The sequence below is a fragment of the Equus asinus genome, chromosome 26 (assembly GCF_041296235.1).
Source record: "Equus asinus isolate D_3611 breed Donkey chromosome 26, EquAss-T2T_v2, whole genome shotgun sequence".
Taxonomy (NCBI): Eukaryota; Metazoa; Chordata; class Mammalia; order Perissodactyla; family Equidae; genus Equus; species Equus asinus.
The window spans coordinates 28,844,084-28,861,560 of record NC_091815.1 but is presented as its reverse complement, the minus strand read 5'-3'; the positions used below and the strand labels follow the sequence as shown (position 1 = coordinate 28,861,560).

At 45.4% G+C, this 17,477-nt stretch overlaps 1 long non-coding RNA gene across 2 annotated transcripts; it reads left to right on the top strand.

Annotated features, from left to right (window-relative positions):
- Positions 1-10,742: 10,742 nt before the first annotated feature.
- LOC123281067 (uncharacterized) lies at positions 10,743-13,339 on the top strand. Of its 2 annotated transcripts, none has more exons than XR_011498687.1 (3): positions 10,743-10,800; positions 12,246-12,369; positions 12,994-13,339. It is a non-coding gene; the product is annotated as an uncharacterized lncRNA (long non-coding RNA). The 2 variants fall into 2 exon arrangements; XR_006520293.2 differs by lacking the exon at positions 10,743-10,800 and adding an exon at positions 10,832-11,230.
- The last annotated feature ends 4,138 nt before the right edge of the window (positions 13,340-17,477 follow it).

Below are 17,477 nucleotides of genomic sequence, written 5' to 3'. Positions count from 1 at the left end.
AGGCCCTCCAGGTGTGGGTCCTGTATTGAGGGTGACACCTTGCTCACCTGCACAACTATGTGACCACCCAGCACTGTCCATTTCAGAAACCGTATTATTTTCCTAGGGCTGCTGTAACGAAGTCCACAGACTGGTGGTAAGACAACAGACATTTATTGTCTCAGTTCTGGAGGCTAGAAGACTGACTTCAAGGTGTTGGTAGCGGGCCGGCCCGGTGGTGCAGCGGTTAAGTGTGCATGTTCCGCTTCGGCGGCCCAGGGTTCACCAGTTCAGATCCCGGGTGCAGACATGGCACCGCTTGGCAAGCCATACTGTGGTAGGCGTCCCACATATAAAGTAGAGGAAGATGGGCATGGATGTTAGCTCAGGGCCAGTCTTCCTCAGCAAAAAGAGGAGGATTGGCAGCAGTTAGCTCAGGGCTAATCTTCCTCAAAAAAAAAAAAAGGTGTTGGTAGGGGCAAACACCCTTTGAGCCTCTGGGGAGGGTCCTGCCTTGCTTTGTCCAGCTTCTGGTGGGCCCAGGCATTCCTTGTCCTGTGGACACATTACTCCACTCTCTGTCTCCTCTGTTGCAGTGCACTTCCCCTGTCTGTCTGTGTCCAAATTTCCCCTCCTTGTAAGGACCCCGGTCATATTAGGTACTGGCCACGCTAATGACCTCATCTTAACTGCAAAGAACCTATTTCCAAATAAGGTCACATTCACAGGTCCTGGGGGTTAGGACGTCAACATATCTTTTTAGTGGGACACAGTTCTTCTCATAACAAACACTGTAGAATAGAGGTTCAGGGGCCAGACTTGTGTCAGATAAACCATTTCAGTCCCAGCTCTGTTTCCACTCTGTGCCGGGTACCCCTACTACTGTTCCACTCAGGCTGAAGTTGAGCTGGGGAATTCTCTCTAAGCCTCAGTTTCCTCATCTCTTAAATGGGGATAATAATAGTTCCTACCTTTAGGACTCATGAGTCTTGAACTTGATAATGTGGGTCAGGTACAGTGTCTGGCATATAGGAAGAGCTCAGAATATAGGGAATCAGCAAGATGGTAAAGTTGACTCACAAGCATTTAGGCAAGGTGGAAGTATATTTAGTCAGTGAAAGAAAGAGTGCTGAAATCAGATTGCAAAGAGAGATTCAAAACTAGTTCTTTGGGCCAACACCGTGGCATACTGGTTGAGTTCACACGCTCCACTTCGACAGCCCAGGGTTCGCTGATTTGATGCTGGGCTCAGACCTACACACCACTCATCCTCAGGCCATGCTGTGGCAGTGCCCCACATACCAAAGAGAGGAAGATTGGCACGGACATTAGCTCAGGGCCAATCTTCCTCACCAAAAAAAAAAAAGCAACCCCAAATTGAATTAAAAACAACAACAAATTAGTTCTTGTCCTCCAGGACAATCAAATCTGAATGTCTGGGGTTGTATTTTCTTCTGCACAGAAATCATTTCCACCAGAAATCCTTTGCATCTTTACCAGACAAAAATCATTTGCAACTTATCAATCTTCTACAAGTTAATATCTAAATCGTAGAATCTGAGCCCTACTCAATAATAAATAGTAAGACAAACAAAGCTGCATTCCTGCCAAGAATCAGATCATCCCTGAATGGGTCTCTAAGACAATGCTCCAGTGACATATTGGAAGTACACGTGGTTCCGCTTTTGTCTTATTTCTAAGTTTGAGGTCAGCGTTGCTCAAAGAAATATATTGTAAGACACAAATGTAATTTAAAATTTCCTAGGATCCGCGTTAAAAAATGAAAAAGTTGCAATTAATTTTAATAATATATTTTAACCCCATATATGCAAATATTATTATTTAAATATGTAATCAATACAAGAGCATTATTAATGAGATATTTTGGATTTTTTTATACTAAGGTTTTGGAGTCTTATGTGTATTTTACATTTCATTTTGCACTAACCACATTTCACGTGTTCAATATCTAAAGCTTTAGAACTTTGTATAAATGGAAATTCACTGTCTATATTCTTTTGTGTAAGGCTTCTTTCACTCAGCTGATGTGGTGTGTCACACTTTGTTTACTCGTTCTTCCACTGAGGGACACCAGTGCTCTTTCCTCTTCCGGGATATTATGACTAAAGCTGCTATGGATATTCTCGTACACTGATTTTTATGAACATATGCTTTCATTTCACTTGCATAAATACTTAGGAGTAGGATTGCTGTGTCAAGGGATTGGTGTACACTTAGTTTAATAAGAAACTAGCACATCCTCTTCAAAATCGGTTATACTGTTTTACAGTCTTAATATAAATAAGAATTCCAGTTGTTCCGCATTCTCATCAACATACAGTGTTGTCAGTGGGCCTTTTAAATTTTCCCCATTCTGGTAGGTGGGTTGTGGTATCCGCTCGTTGTCTGAAAGCATTTCCCTGAAGACTAGCTGTGTTGAGTGGGGTCTCACTTGTGTGATATCCAGAGGGATAACGGGAGGAGCTTTGTGGAGAGTTAAGAGGCTATGAAATAGGTGAGTAGGCACGTGAGTGGACCGTGAAAGTCTAGGCTGATTTCTAGGCGGAGTTAAAGGCGCATTGGAGGGTGGGAATCATGAATTGAAGCCTTTCATCAGGACTGTGTGATTTTTTCCAGCTTCCGTCACTTATGTGGGTACAGGCATTGAGTGGGTCTGAGGTTGGATGTTTACAGATGGCCTTGCAAATAGGGCAAAGCCAGGGACTTGAGAGAGTATGCAAAAGACCCATTAGAATGATGAAGAGTGGAATTTAAGGTTGGAAAGGAGGAAAATTAGGACCTGGGGGATGTGACAGTTCATTCATTCACTCATTCAACACATGTTTTTTTTTTTTTGGAAGATTTTGTTTTTCCTTTTTCTCCCCAAACACCCTGGTACATAATTGTATATTTTTAGTTGTGGGTCCTTCTAGTTGTGACATGTGGGACGCCACCTCAGCATGGCTTGATGAACGGTGTCATGTCTGCCCCCAGGATTCGAACCTGTGAAACCCCAGGCCGCCAAAGCAGAGCGCACGAATGAAACCACTCCGCCCTGGGGCCGGCCCCTCAACATGTTTTTATTTAACACACACCATGGGTCACACGTCATGCTGAGTGGTGGGGATATGGTCATGAACAAGGAGTCGTAGTTCTTGCCCCTGTAAAGAGGTGATATGGTCGTGTGGTTAAGAGCTTGGATTCTGAATCACACTGCCTGCGTTCCAATCTTGGTCCTGCCAGCTACCATCAGTGTAACTTGGGAAAGTTCTTGAACTTCTTCTTTTCCTTTTTTTTGGTGAGGAAGATTGGCCCTGAGCTAACATCTGTGCCAGTCTTGTTCTATTTTGTATGTGGGACGCCACCACAGCATGACTTGAGGAGCACTGTTGTAGGTCTGTGTCTGGGATCCGAACCAGTGAACCCCAGCTGGAGCACACAAACTTAACCACTATGCCACTGGGCTGGCCCTCTTTTTTTTTGTTGTTTTTTTGTGAGGAAGACTTACCCTGAGCGTTAGCCAATCTTCCTCATTGTTTTTTTTTGCTTGAGGAAGATTAGTCCTGAGCTAACATCTGTGCCAATCCTCCTTTACTTTGTATGTGGGATGCTCCACAGCTTGGCTGATGAGTGGAGTAGGTCTGCACCCGGGATCCGAACCTGGGACCCCGGGCCACAGAAATGGAGCATGAGGAACTTTAACCACTCCACCATGAAGCTGGCCCCTGTTCAACTTCTTTGTGCCCCACTTTCTTCATCTTTAAAACAGAGATGATCTAGAAAGTAAGGAAATATTCAAAGAATGATGGGGATGTGTCAAAAGGACACAGGAAGACATCTTAAAGAGGCTCCTGTGACCAAATCTGGGACGAGTTGAGCATCTGAAATTAAATGATGATAGTAGAGGAGTATAACCCACGGAATAAACAAGAATCCGTGGTTACATACTGATAATAAATAAGTCAGCAAATAAAGAAGGGAAAGCCCTTTGTTATAGTCAAAAGTCAACTAAAGAATGTAGAAGGAATGACAGAATCGGAACATCATCTGGCAGCCCTCATAATAATTGATTCAGGCAAAAATCAATAATAGATGCTGTGATATTGTGATTTATTGTAAGAAATATATATTTGGTCTTTCTTCCGGTTTCTGGCACCGAAGCTCTTCAAACCCCTGGAATTCCCTAAGTGCTAAGAGTGATAAAGGTGTCCTGATATTCCTAACAAACCCCTTTCAACCACACTTGAATTGATGTTAATGAGGTGGCTTTTGGAAGGCCCCTACGGATGGGCGCTGGTTGCCAGGGGAAGCAACCAAATGTATAGAGGGTTGGAGCCTTCAGCCCCACCCCTCTGAGCTCCTGGGATGGGGAGAGAGGCTGGATGTTGAATCAGTGCCCAATGGCCAATGATTTAATCAAGCATGCCTATGCCATGAAGCCGCCATAAAAACACAAAAGGATCCGTTCAGAGAGCTGTGGGGTGGGTGAGCTCGGGGAGACGCTGGGAGAGTGGTGGCTCAAGAGCGCGTGGACACTCCAAGCCCCCTCCCCATCCTTTGCCCTATGCCTCTCTTCCATCTGGCTGCTCCTGAGTTACGTCTTTTTATGGTAAACCAGTAATCTAGTAAGTAAACTGTTTCTGTGGGTTCTGTGAGCCGCTCCAGCAAATGAGCGGAACCCAGGGAAGGGGTTGTTGGAACCTCCAATCTATAGCCAGATGGTGAGAAGCACAGGTGACAACCTTGACTTGTGATTGGCGTCTGATGTGACCGAGGTGGGGGGTGGGGAGGGGCAGTCTTGTGGGACTGAGCCCTTCCCCTGTGGGATCTGCCCAGGAGATAGCGTCAAATAGTGTCCGAACTGAGCTAACTGCTTGTTGGCGTCGGAAAAAACGCACATACTGTAGATGCTAAAACTAGTGGGTTCAGGTTTGAGGAGGAGGAGAATATTTACATGGGCACAAATTCTCTCCCCACAAGATGCTTATTAGTTACACAGGAGGAAATGGTGACATAAATAGGAAAAACCTGGCAGCCACCACTTTAACCAAGTGATCAAAGTTCGCATCGCTAGAAATGGGACAGACAGGCATCACGGGTCTCCTGTTAGGGTGCACGGAGGAAGGACACAGCATGACTTCCGCGGTTTTGCATAAAATGCACACAACCTAAATCTAATGTGGAAACATCCGATAAGCCCAAACTGAGGGACATTCTATGAAATAGCTGACTTCTGCTTTTCAAAAATATCCATGTCATGAAAGACAAATGACGGAGGCCCCGTTCCAGGTAAAAGGAGATTGAAGAGACTAGAAAAGTGAATGCAGGGTGTGAGCCAGGATCTTTTTTTGCTACAAAGACGTTACTGAAGCAACTGACAAAATCTCAAGAAAGTCCACAAATGAGATAATTTATGTTTGATGTCAATTTGTTGATTTAGAATATAAATGTACTATGATTATGTAAGAGAAGGTCCTTGTTTTTAAGAAATACACACTGATGTATATTTAGAGGTAAAGGGGACACATGTCTGCCACTTACAGTCAAACTGTTCAGGAAAAAATATTTATCTGGGGACAGAAGAAATGATATAATAAATGTGGTAAACCATTAACTCTGGGGAACCTGACTAAAGGGTTTATAGGAATTCTTGGTGTCACTTTCACAACTTTTCTATAAGTCTGAAATTATGTCAAAAATTTAAAAAAGAAAAAATAACAGTCAGGGCCGTTTTGGCGGTGCAGTGGTTATGTTTGCATGTTCTGCTTCGCCAGGCCCGGGGTTCACCAGTTCGGATCCCAGGTGTGGACCTACTCACTGCTTATCAAGCCATGCTGTGGTGGCATCCCACATATAAAGTAGAGGAAGATGGGCATGGATGTTAGCTCAGGGCCAGTCTTCCTCAGCAAAAAGAGGAGGATTGACAGCACATGTTACCTCAGGGCTAATCTTCCTCAAAAAAAAAAAAAAAGAAAAAAATAACAGAGACAATAATAATACCATACTAAAAGTAAATAATAACATACCTACCTCTTAGAGTGGTTGTGGGGATTAAAATGAGTTAATATATATAAAACAGGACAGTAGCTGGCATGTAGGAAGTACTCACTAGGTATTGTTCTTTATTTTATTTTTATGCCTCTGATACCCTGTAAAGAGTAGATACTTGCCAGGTAAACGCTTGTTCAGTATTTTAAAGCACCCATTGTTTCTGTGTGCCAGGCTCTATGGTAAGCTCCTTCCATGCACCATCGAAAACTCAGAGCAGTCTTGGAAAGTAGTATTAGCATTTTGTTTTCCAACTTTTTTTTTTAAAGATTTTATTTTTCCTTTTTCTCCCAAAGCCCCTCGGTACACAGTTGTGTACTTTTAGTTGTGGGTCCTTCTAGTTGTGGCATGTGGGATGCCACCTCAGTGTGGCTTGATGAGCGGTGCCATGTCCGCGCCCAGGGTTCGAACTGGCGAAACCCTGGGTCACAGAAGCAGAGTGCGAGAACTTAACCACTCGGCCAGGGGGCCGGCCCCTCCAACTTTTATTAAGAAAATTTCATGCCTACAGACGAGCTGGAAAGGTCCTACAATGCACATCCTCTTAGAGTTAATGACTTCCAACATTTTGCGAGGCCCACTTAGGATGCTCCATTTTAGAGATGCACATACTGAGGTACAGACGCGATTGAATCACTTCCTCAAGGTTTCCCAGAGCTGGGATTGGACCCAGGGAACTGACCCTAGAAACGAAGAACAACTAGTTTACATGTTAGGTGGGCGTGGGGAAGGCACTGCCCGATCCTTCTGCCGCTCACCGTTTCATGCCGCACTATTCCATATAGTGGCCGATAGCCCCATGAGGCTATACACGTTTCAGTTTAAATTCGGTAAAATTAAATAAAATTTCAAGTTCAGTTCCTCAGTCACATTTCCAAGTGATGAAATAGCCACTTATGGCCATTGTTTAAATGGCCACATGGGGCCACGGTATGGATGGTGCTGATATAGAAATTTCCATGATCACAGCACTAGTGGGTAAGACAGAGAAGAGATATGATTTCAACCCACATGGCAGTGGGGGTGATGGAGAGCTCTGGGGCCTGCTTAGAGAATATGCCGGCAACAGATGGGGGAAGAATTTAGCCAGCTGGATATTTCCTCCCCCACTACTCTTATCTTTCATTTTTTTAAGAAAACCTTTCATCTGCCCTCATAGACCTGTTACTCTTTCCTGGGCTCCACCCTATCTCTGCCTGTCTATTATTAGCATACATTCAGTTGTCAGTCTCCTGTAATCCTGATTGCTTTGACAAACATCGTGATGAACTTTCCAGTGGGCCAAGTCAGAATTATTTTCATGCTGGAACCAGTGTCTCTCTCGGCTTGCTTTAGATTAGGTAAATGCATTCACAGGAAGAAGCCGGATGTGTCTTTGGGGTGGACAGATCCAAGTTCATATTTTATATTTATTACCTGCGTGGATGTGGGTGGGTGACTTCACTTCTGTGAGCCACCGTGTCCCATTTGTAAAATGGGCATAGTCACACCTGCTTTCGTGGGTAGCCTGAGTGTGAGGAAGATTAGGTCTGTAACAGCCCTAGCTGGGTAGAGCATTCAGGAATTGATAGTTGCTGTTATTTGCAGAAAATTTTTTTCTGTTTTCTCCACTTGTAATTCTTCGGGGCGATACATACATTGAGTGACACGGAGTCCCAAATTCAGAGGTAAGATCTGTGTCAAGCCAATGGATGAGAAATCTACAAGGTGAGCATTCACAGGTACCATCAGGTATCAAGACCATGGATTGAAACCCAAGTTAAAGTTTGTGGGTGAATAGGCTTTTTTTTCCTGATGTTGGTTTATATGAAAATTCTGATAATGCCACTTGAATGAAAACACAGTTAAATGTGGTTTTTAACAAAGCTATATATAGAATGTACTCTTTCATTTGTCATTTAATCAAAGAATATCCAGATACCCCAGCTGCCCTTTAGAAAGAATAATTGTCGAGCCCTTGCAAAGCGATTTCTCAATTCCACCCTGTCCGATAGAACTTCCTGTGACGATGGAAATGTCCTGTAGCCTGTGCTGTGCACTGTGGTAGCCACGAGCACATGTTGGAAGTGGAGATGGTGAGACACTGAAATTTCAATTTTATTTAATTTGAATTGACTTAAATTTAAACAGCCACGTGTGGCTAGTGGCTACTCTTTTGGACAGCGACACCCTAGATGGAGAATCTCAGTGTGGGTGAAACCGGAGAGGTGTCTTCTCATAATTGAGTTTCATGAACAAATAGTGGTTCCTGATGTGGGAGCTAAGCATTGACATTTCTCCATGACTATGCAAGACTATTCTTGGGGGCTAGTCTCTGCTTTTCAAAATCAGCATGGCCATGGCCTGGCCATTTGGTTTCTCTGAGCCTTGGTCCTCCAATCTGTCAGATGAGGGACAATAAAATCTCTTTGCCAGGGTGTTGTGAAGTCAGCCTAAAATTCTAAGCTGACTCCACCATTTCCTAGCTGTGTGACCTTGGGCAAATTACTTAAACTTCTTGGCCTCAGTTTCATCAACTTTAAGATGGGAATTAATTACCTTCCTCAAAAGATTGGTGTGAAGATTAAGCAATATCTGAAAAGTACTTAGAACAGAGCCCGAGGCATCATACAACCTGTATATGCGTTTGCTCTTATTAGGATGTTCTTGTGAAAGACCAGACAAAAATTGTAGGGCATGGAATCAATTCAGTCAGTCTCTACCAGTGTTTTTGGGGGTTGTTTCTTCACTGTTGCTCTTGAGATTTATTTCTCTGGGTTATATTAATAATTTATAAAACCATATTTGATATTATCTTTTATTTTGCTTGAGGAAGATTGGCCCTGAGCTAACATCTGTGCCAATCTTCTTTTATTTTATATGTGGGTCACTGCCACAGCGCGGCTGACAAGTGATGTAAGTCTGCACCTGGGATCCGAACCTGTGAAACCGGGCTGCCGAAGTGGAACTTGCCAAACTTAACCACTAAGCCACGGGGCCAGCCCCTGATATTATCTTTTTAAGCCAGGATATGTTTTGTTTTTTGACGCTTTTGAGTTTCAAAAATATGTTGCATCCTGGCCTTGATGTCAAATATATTTCTTACTCCCCATGTACTCAAACAAGTTTTAAAAGCACTGCTTTCATATTTTTTTTATTTGGAAAGACCTCAAAATTACAGAAAAGTTGCAAGTACAGTACCAAGAAATTATTTTTCCTAAACCAGGAGACAGTGAGTTGCCAATATTATACCCTGTCACCTACAGATGTTTAGTGTGTGTTTCTTACGAACAAGGACCTTCTCCTACATAACCAAAGTACTACCTCAAAAATAAAATGTATGAGCGTTGATGACTTACTACCGTCTGATCCTCAGACTCCATTCAGTTTCCGCCCGTTCTCCCCATAGCGGCCGTGATAGCGAAGGTTCCAATCTCGACTCCTGCACTGCGTTCTGTGGTCCTGTCTCTTCAGCTGCCTTCAGCCTAGGAAGAGTCTTCATTCTTCCCTTGACCTCAATGACAATCGTGAACATTACAGGCCGGTTTTTGGGGGGTAGGGTGTCCATTAATTTCATTCATCTGATACCTTCTCGTGATCAGATTCGGGTTATGCGTCTTCGGCGGGAGTGTCACGCAAGTGTGTTCGGATCGTCTCACGTCCATCAGGATGTAACTCTGATCACTTCGGTGCGGTTGTGTCTTCCAGGTTTCTCTGCTGTAAAGTTACTCTTTTCCCCATTGTAATTAATCTGTTTTCTGGGGAGATATTTTGGCGCTATGTAAATACCCATTCCTCATCAAACTTTCAATTTACTCATTTATTTCGTCACGTCAGAATGACTCATAGCGTCGACAGATTACAATCTGATACAATCATTGTTTATTTTGATGTTCAACTTGTCCCCAATTTGGCCTGTGGGAGCCCCTTCGAGCTGGCTTCTGTGTCCTTTTGGCCTGTCCCTGTCATTCTTTGAGCATTTCTTTCTTTCATTTTTTCTTTTTTTTTGGTGAGGAAGATTATCCCTGAGCCAACATCTGTGCCAATCTTCCTCTGTTTTTGTATGTGGAACCTGCCACAGCATGGCTTGATGAGTGGTGTGAAGGTCCATGCCTGGGATTCGAACCCGTGAACCCTAGGCCGCCAAAACACAGTGTGCGAACCTAACCACCGTGCTACTGTGCCGGTCCCTGAGCATTTCTTTGCTTCCTGGCATAGGTGTACCAGGCTCACCTTGTACTCTCCTTGTCCCAGTCCTGCAATTAGCCTTTTCTCCAAGAAGCCCTGGTATATTTCACTGGAAAATGACATTTAGAAACCGAGATTCGGCGCCCACGTGTGGTCATTGCTGTGGGCTCCTGCTGCACCCAGGCTCCCTCAGTGGACAGCGGTAGGGAGTATATGTGTATTTATAAATACACACGTATTTATATCTGTATTCATTTATACATCTCTCTCTCTCTATATTGAAAGCCATGAGTTTACCCTGATATCCCCAATTCCAACCCCACACTACAAGATTCATTCTCGTTTTCTCCCTTTGCACCATTGGAGTTCATCTCTCCATCGGTGAGAATCTGGCTGCCAGTGTTCTCAATATATTAACTTATTTACTCCATCCTCCTGAAAGTAACTGATCTCTGATGGCTGCCACGACCCACCCCTGGCCCCTGGGGTGGATGCCCTGCCCACCCCACTTGGACTCTGACACCTGGGCCCTGCGCCACCCTTTCCAACCCCGCCTCCAGACACCTACCTGCGCGTGTTCAGGAAGGGAGGGACAGGAAGAGCTCGGTGTGTTATAGATTCTTGTTTTGCTCTCCCACTTTCTGCTTCTAAGCTCCTAGCGCTGCTTCCCTGTCCTCATATCTTTCTTGTTAAAAATGCCAGATTCTGCCTAATTTGTGTTCTTTTATTGAACTGGACACAACTTAAAAATGTTTTCAGTTTGGTGCTCACCAGAACCGAGGTTAGAGAAAGAAGAGCGAGGAGGGGAAGGAGGAAGAATGTGAAAAGAAGGAAAATCTAGTCACGGGAAAAGCAGCAGAGGAGGAAACGCCATCGCCTCGTGCCTGTGCCGTTTCCACCCTTTGGTCTTTGAGGTCCATGTTTGTGCTTGAGGAACGATTTCAACATCACGCAGGGCTTGTTGGGGACCACGTGTGACGGGGGCCAGGAAGGGAGGCTCTGCCTGAACTGGCCTTGCTGGTTTCTCTCCTTCCAGGTGTGTGTCTTTAACGAAGGGCTTATTTAATTTTAATTACGTAAGTTGTAGATGAATACTTTCCCACCAGAGAACATTCCAACAGCACAGAGAGAACAAGAAGCCCTTTGGAGAAGTGGGCGGTCCACCAGGGGTAGAGCAGGGAGTCTGGAGCACAATGTTTTTCAAAATGACAGATGCACGTCCCTTTCGACTTGGCGCTTTTCCTCCTGGGGATTGATCCTACGGGCACGGACTCATGTGGCCGATGCGAGATCTGCCCAAATTATGTTCATTTCAGTAGTGTTTGTGATGGCAAAAAACTAGGAGTAATTAAATGTTTATTAAGAGAGGACTGGCTGGATTAATTATGGTACATGCAGACACTTTGATGCTCTCTGGACGTTTAAAAAAAAATGAGGCACATCTCTTTGTATTAGTCTGCAGAGATCCTGAAGCTAATGTTAAGTGAAAAAAAATTAAGATGGAGAACAGTGTGCCCCCATTGTGTAGAAAAAAATAAATCTATGTGTGAATGCTTGTATATGCCTAACATATTTCAGGAAATACCCACAAGGCAATAAATACCCTTGCCTCTGGAAAGGGAATTGGGTGGCCATGGGATGGGGATGGGAGGAGAATTTTCCATCCTTCCTGTGTGATCTTGGGCAAGTCACGTGTCTTCTCTGAGCCTCAGTTTCCCCATCTGGAAAGGGAGCGTCATTAAATGAGAGACTGGAGTTCTCATTCTGGAGCTGGTACGCCAGAGAGGCCCTTACAGAGAGCTCATCCTTCCCCATCCCTCCTGGGCTGGGACTTCACCAGGAACTCTCCAATCTCCTGTTTCACCCGACCATAAAAAGTGTCAGTAGCTTTTGCAGCCACATCTGCAGCCAGAGGCACAAGGGGATTTTCCTAACTTCTCGGCAATCCTTCCCCTCATCTCTTCATTCCCACCCACACCCTCTTGCTTGGGTCCCACTGAGGGTTTCTCCTTCAGGATTCTCAAGAATCATCATCATTCTCTCTCTGACAGACGTCTGCTGAGAGTGGGGGTGGCCTAACATGTGGCCAGTGGAGGAGCCCATCTCAGTCCTACTTGCCAGGGGCGCCATTGCTTGGGTCCAAAGCCCCACGCCTCCTCCAGTCTGCGACTTTTGGTAAGTCCCTTCGTCTTTCCATGCCTCAGTTTCCTCATCGATAAAATGGAAGCAATGCTACTACCTACTTCATAGGGTTGTTGTGAAGACATATTAATTAGCTAATATGTCCATATCTGCTCTGTCCGATATGGCAGCCACTGGCCACCCGGGACTACTGAGCCCTTGACATGTGGCTGGTCTGAAGCGAGATGTGCCGTGAATGTAAAACACACACTGCATTTTGAAGACTTAGTGTGAAAAAGAAAAGAATGTAAAATACTTCATTAATCATTTTTATATGGATCGCATCCTAAAATGATAGTATTTTGCTTATGTTGGGTTAAAATATGATTAATCTCACCTGTTTCTTTTTGCGATTTCTAATGTGGTTACCAGAAAAGTTAAAATAACATATGTGGCTCGCGTTATATTTCTATTCAATGGTGCTGGTTTAGGAAAGTTCTGGGCACACGAATTTTAGCTGCTACTACAAGCCGCCTGCAAGAGCCTATTTTTGTTCCAACAGCCACTTGATTGTCTTATTTCCAGCTTTATTGAGGTGTAATTGACAATTGACAAATAAAAATTGTATAATGCCTGAGTTCGGGCTCAACTCTTGCCTGCTCTGTCTTGTTCTCGCAGCTTCCACGTGCACGTCTTGTGGTGGCCATTGCTCCTGGACCCCAAAAGCCAGTTTCCTTCTACCTTGGGGCTTATGGAAGGATCACCGTTTCCCATGCCCTGAAGAACCACACAGCCACGAGACTTGCTGTGGTCTAAGAAGTGAGTGGCGCTTCCAGGTGGAAGCGTTTGAGCTGATGTGTGTGACTCTCTGTGCACTTGTTGACTTGACCACCAGCTTTCCAAATGGTGGAGCTTTTGTCAGCCAAGGTCGTAGAGTGAAAATGACGTGGAACAGAGTCCTTGTAGATCCGTGACCACGGTCACATGAGTCAGGAATAAACCTTCCTTGTTCTGAGCCACTGAATTCTGGAGTTGGTTGTCACTGCAGCGTAGCTTAGCCTATCCTGACCGACGCGTCCCCACCCCCTTCACTTGCTCTGTGTTTGGAATCCTTTGCAAATCTGGCCAAGTCCTGCTGCTGCCCAGAACCCTTTCATGACTCCCCAGCACTGTTGGGATGAGGTGCAAACGCTTTACTGTGGCTTACGAGGCCACCCCTGCCCTTCGGCATCATGCTGATGGCTTCACACTCATATTCAGCCTCTCCTCACCCTTCGTTTACATTCGTATTCCAGTTGCGCTGAACTTTCAGCTTACTGTAAGCATCATACTCTTCTGCTCTCTTCCTGGCCTTTCCACATGCTGTTCCTTCTGCCTGGAATGCTTTTCCCTCGTCCTGCCCTCTCTCTCTACCGGCTGACACCGTCTCCTTCTTCCAGGCTCAGCTCTGATACCCTCTCCAGCAGGAAGCCCTCCCTGATCTCCAGTCTGGATCCGGTGCCTCCTTTGGGCCTCCCACAGCCCTGGGCTTCGCCCAGAATTGCTCGGACACCCTGGAATATCTCTGTCTGGGGAACAAGTTTGTCTGTCATTGGTCCCTGAGGCCTCAGAGGGCAGGGCCCGGCTGTGTTTTCAGCACTGCCCAGCTCAGGACCAGGCACAGAGACGGGTTTCAATTAATGTTTGTTGAGGGGCCGGCCCCGTGGCTGAGTGGTTAAGTTCATGCCCTCTGCTTTGGTGGCCCGGAGTTTCGCCAGCTCAGATCCTGGGCATGGACCTAGCACCACTCATCAAGCCATGCTGAGGTGGTGTCCCACATAGAAGAACTAGAAGGACCTGCAACTAGGATATACAACTATGTAGTGAGGCTTTGGAGTGAAGAAGAAGACAAAAACAAGGATTGGCAACAGATGTTAGCTCAGGGCCAATCTTAAAAAAAAAAAAAAGTTTGTTGACTGCATAATAAACGAGTTCAGATGTTAAACAGATCTCTTCCTCCCAGGATTCTGAGGAGTGGTGGTGCTGTCTCTGCATTTTTTCTACTGATAGGCTTCCTCCAGAGCAGAGACATGATTGTTGTTGGCATAATTCATTCCTGAATGCTGGAGGGAAATGGCTGTGGTTTCTATGGAAAGTCCCAGGAAAATTCTTTTTTTCTTGGCTCCTCTGACCAATTCAGTCCAAATTTCTTTGCTGACTCAACACCCTCACCAAGTTTTATTTTACATTTTCCCAAACATTTTTATTTTTTTATTTTTTATTTTATTTAATTAATTTTTTTTTTTTTGAGGAAGATTAGCCCTGAGCTAACTGCTGCCAATCCTCCTCTCTTTGCTGAGGAAGACTGGCCCTGAGCTAACATCTGTGCCCATCTTCCTCTACTTTATATGTGGGACGCCTACCACAGCATGGCTTGCCAAGTGGTGCCATGTCCACACCTGAGATCTGAACCAGCGAACCCCGGGCCGCCAAAACGGAACGTGCGCACTTAACCGTGGCGCCACCAGGCCGACCCTTCCCAAACATTTTTAATGGAAAGTTTCAAACATAGAGAAAAGTTGAAATAATTTGACAGTGAACACTCGTGTGCCCGTCCCTTGGCTTCCACAACGAACATTCTATTCTACTTGCTTTATCACACATCCACCCATCTTTCCATCCCTCTGTCCATCCATCGCTGCCTGTTGTTTTCCTGATGCATTTCGAAGTTGCCGTCACCAATACACTTCCCTCTTAACGCTATTGCATGTGCAAAATTTTTTTTTTTTTTTTTAAAGATTTTTTATTTTTTCCTTTTTCTCCCCAAAGCCCCCCGGTACATAGTTGTGTATTCTTCGTTGTGGGTCCTTCTAGTTGTGGCATGTGGGACGCTGCCTCAGCGTGGTTTGATGAGCAGTGCCATGTCCGCGCCCAGGATTCGAACTAACGAAACACTGGGCCGCCTGCAGCGGAGCGCGCGAACTTAACCACTCGGCCACGGGGCCAGCCCCTGCATGTGCAAAATTAACAAGAGTTCAATATTTATTTACAGTTCATTCTTGTTTATTTGGTCTTTACTTTTCAGGTAAAGTTTACATACACCGAAATGCACACATCTTCAGCTGAAATGCACGCATCTTCAGCTAAAATGCACGCATCTTCAGTGCACTGTTAGAGAGTTATGATAAATGTGGAGCCCTGTGCCAGCCAAATCTATAACAAATCAGAGCCTTACCATCACTCCAGAAGGTTCCATGGCACCGTTTCCCAGTCGATCTCTGGGTTTCAGAGAGGAGTAGGGTTGGTAGGAGTAATGAAGTGGAAAGACGGGGGCCGGACCTTGAAGGACCTCTTAGACCGTGAAGAGGAATTTAATGATAAGATAATACTATCGATAATAATAACAATACTATGCTGGATATTTTTTCTTATGTCTTCTGATCTGGAAAGGTGGAGACCTTTCCAGCCATACTCTTGGGAATATGATCAGCCCTTGGGAGGCTGATCAGTATGGACTACTATGGGCTTTCTTGACCTCTGGCTTCCTGTTCCCTTTGGCCAATGGGGACACTTGGCAAGAGATTGGAGGGAAGGGAATTTATTTCTCCAGCTCCCTTCTTGATGTGGGGGTTGCCTGGGCTGCCTGTGTCTTTCCACCCAAGGCCACAGCTCTTTTCAGGAGGCCCTCTTCAGGGGCCGGCCTGGTGGCGTAGTGGTTAAGTTCCCGGGCTGTGCTTCAGTGGCAGGGGTTCGAGGGTTCGGATCCTGGTTGTGAATCTACACATCACTCCTCAAGCCATGAATCCCACATACAAGATAGAGGAAGACTGGCACAGATGTTAGCTCAGGGCCAATCTTACTCACCAAAAAAAAAAAAATAAATAAATAAATAATAATACAGTAATTAAAAAAAAAAAGAGAGAGGAGGTCCTCTTCACACACATCTGGGTTCTGTGGCTGCCTTTCAGTCCTGGGGGAGTGAATTCACTCCCATCTTTCTAGCCCTGGAGAGAACCACCACCCTTTGTGGTCTCCCTACCTTCTGCCTCCACCCTTGTAAACAGTCTCTTTATTATACTCTCTCCCATCACTCAGTTTGAATTTGCTGTTTCCTGCTGAGACCCTGCGTACTGAATGTCCTAAGTATCTGACACTGTTCCAAGCGCTTTATAGAAATTGTTTAATCCACCTGACGACCCTACCCAGAAACACAGGCCTGGAGAGGTGATGTCACTAGCTCAGAGTTTCAGGATGAGTAAGTGGCCCACCCAGGATTTGAACCCAGAGGCGCCTTCACTGTTAACCTTAGAGCAACCGGGAGCCCCTCCCCTGAGAGGGTTGTAAGCGGTCAGGTGGGCGTTTTTGGAGGCGCCCCCTGGCGGCCGGGAGGAGCACTGTCCGCTGAGTTAGCATCGGCCCCCGTCCCGGCTCTGCAGGTGCAACGTTCACAGAAATCCTGCCGCCGGGACCAGGACAAGTGGACTCTGCCTGGGTTCCAGGATGTCTTCTCGGAGGAGGTGACGCTGGAGCCCGGCCTTAAAGAACAAGCAGCACGTGCAAAGGCCTGAGAGACCCCGCCTTGTTCTGGGAAGAGGGTGCAGCTTTGTGTGGGAGGCAGTCGGGCGGGGAGGCTGCGGAAATGGGTCGGGCCCATTTAGGAAAGAACCTTGGCCCTGGGTGGGTGCTCAGTAACCCAGTTTACAGCTTGTGAACCAGCCAATTCCAAAGGCGAAATTGGAGGGTCACACACAGGGTTGCCCATTTTTTATTCTGCCAGTACGGACTTAACACAAAAAGAGACCATTTGTATTCATTCTAAAAGATCTTATTGAGCGCCTCCTGTGTACGTATTAGGGGATGTTCTGGGGCAGGGTCTGACTCTGTTTTGTCTGCCGTTGTGCCCTCAGCGTCCAGAGTCCTGGAAAGCCCCTAATAGAAGGAATGAATGAAATTCGAGATGATTGCCAGGGCGAGGTCAGTGCAGGAATAGCTTCTGGGAATGAGGTCGAGGAGGAATGTGGGTTTGGAGATGGGTTTGGAGATAGAAGGGAATAAAGTTGGGAGTCTTCCATCTTTATATTATTATTAGTTTAAAAAATAAGTCATCGTTAAATATGGCTATTTCCTATATTCTGGGGATTTGAGGTGGGGATGGTACGACAGAAATACCCAATTCTGGAAAA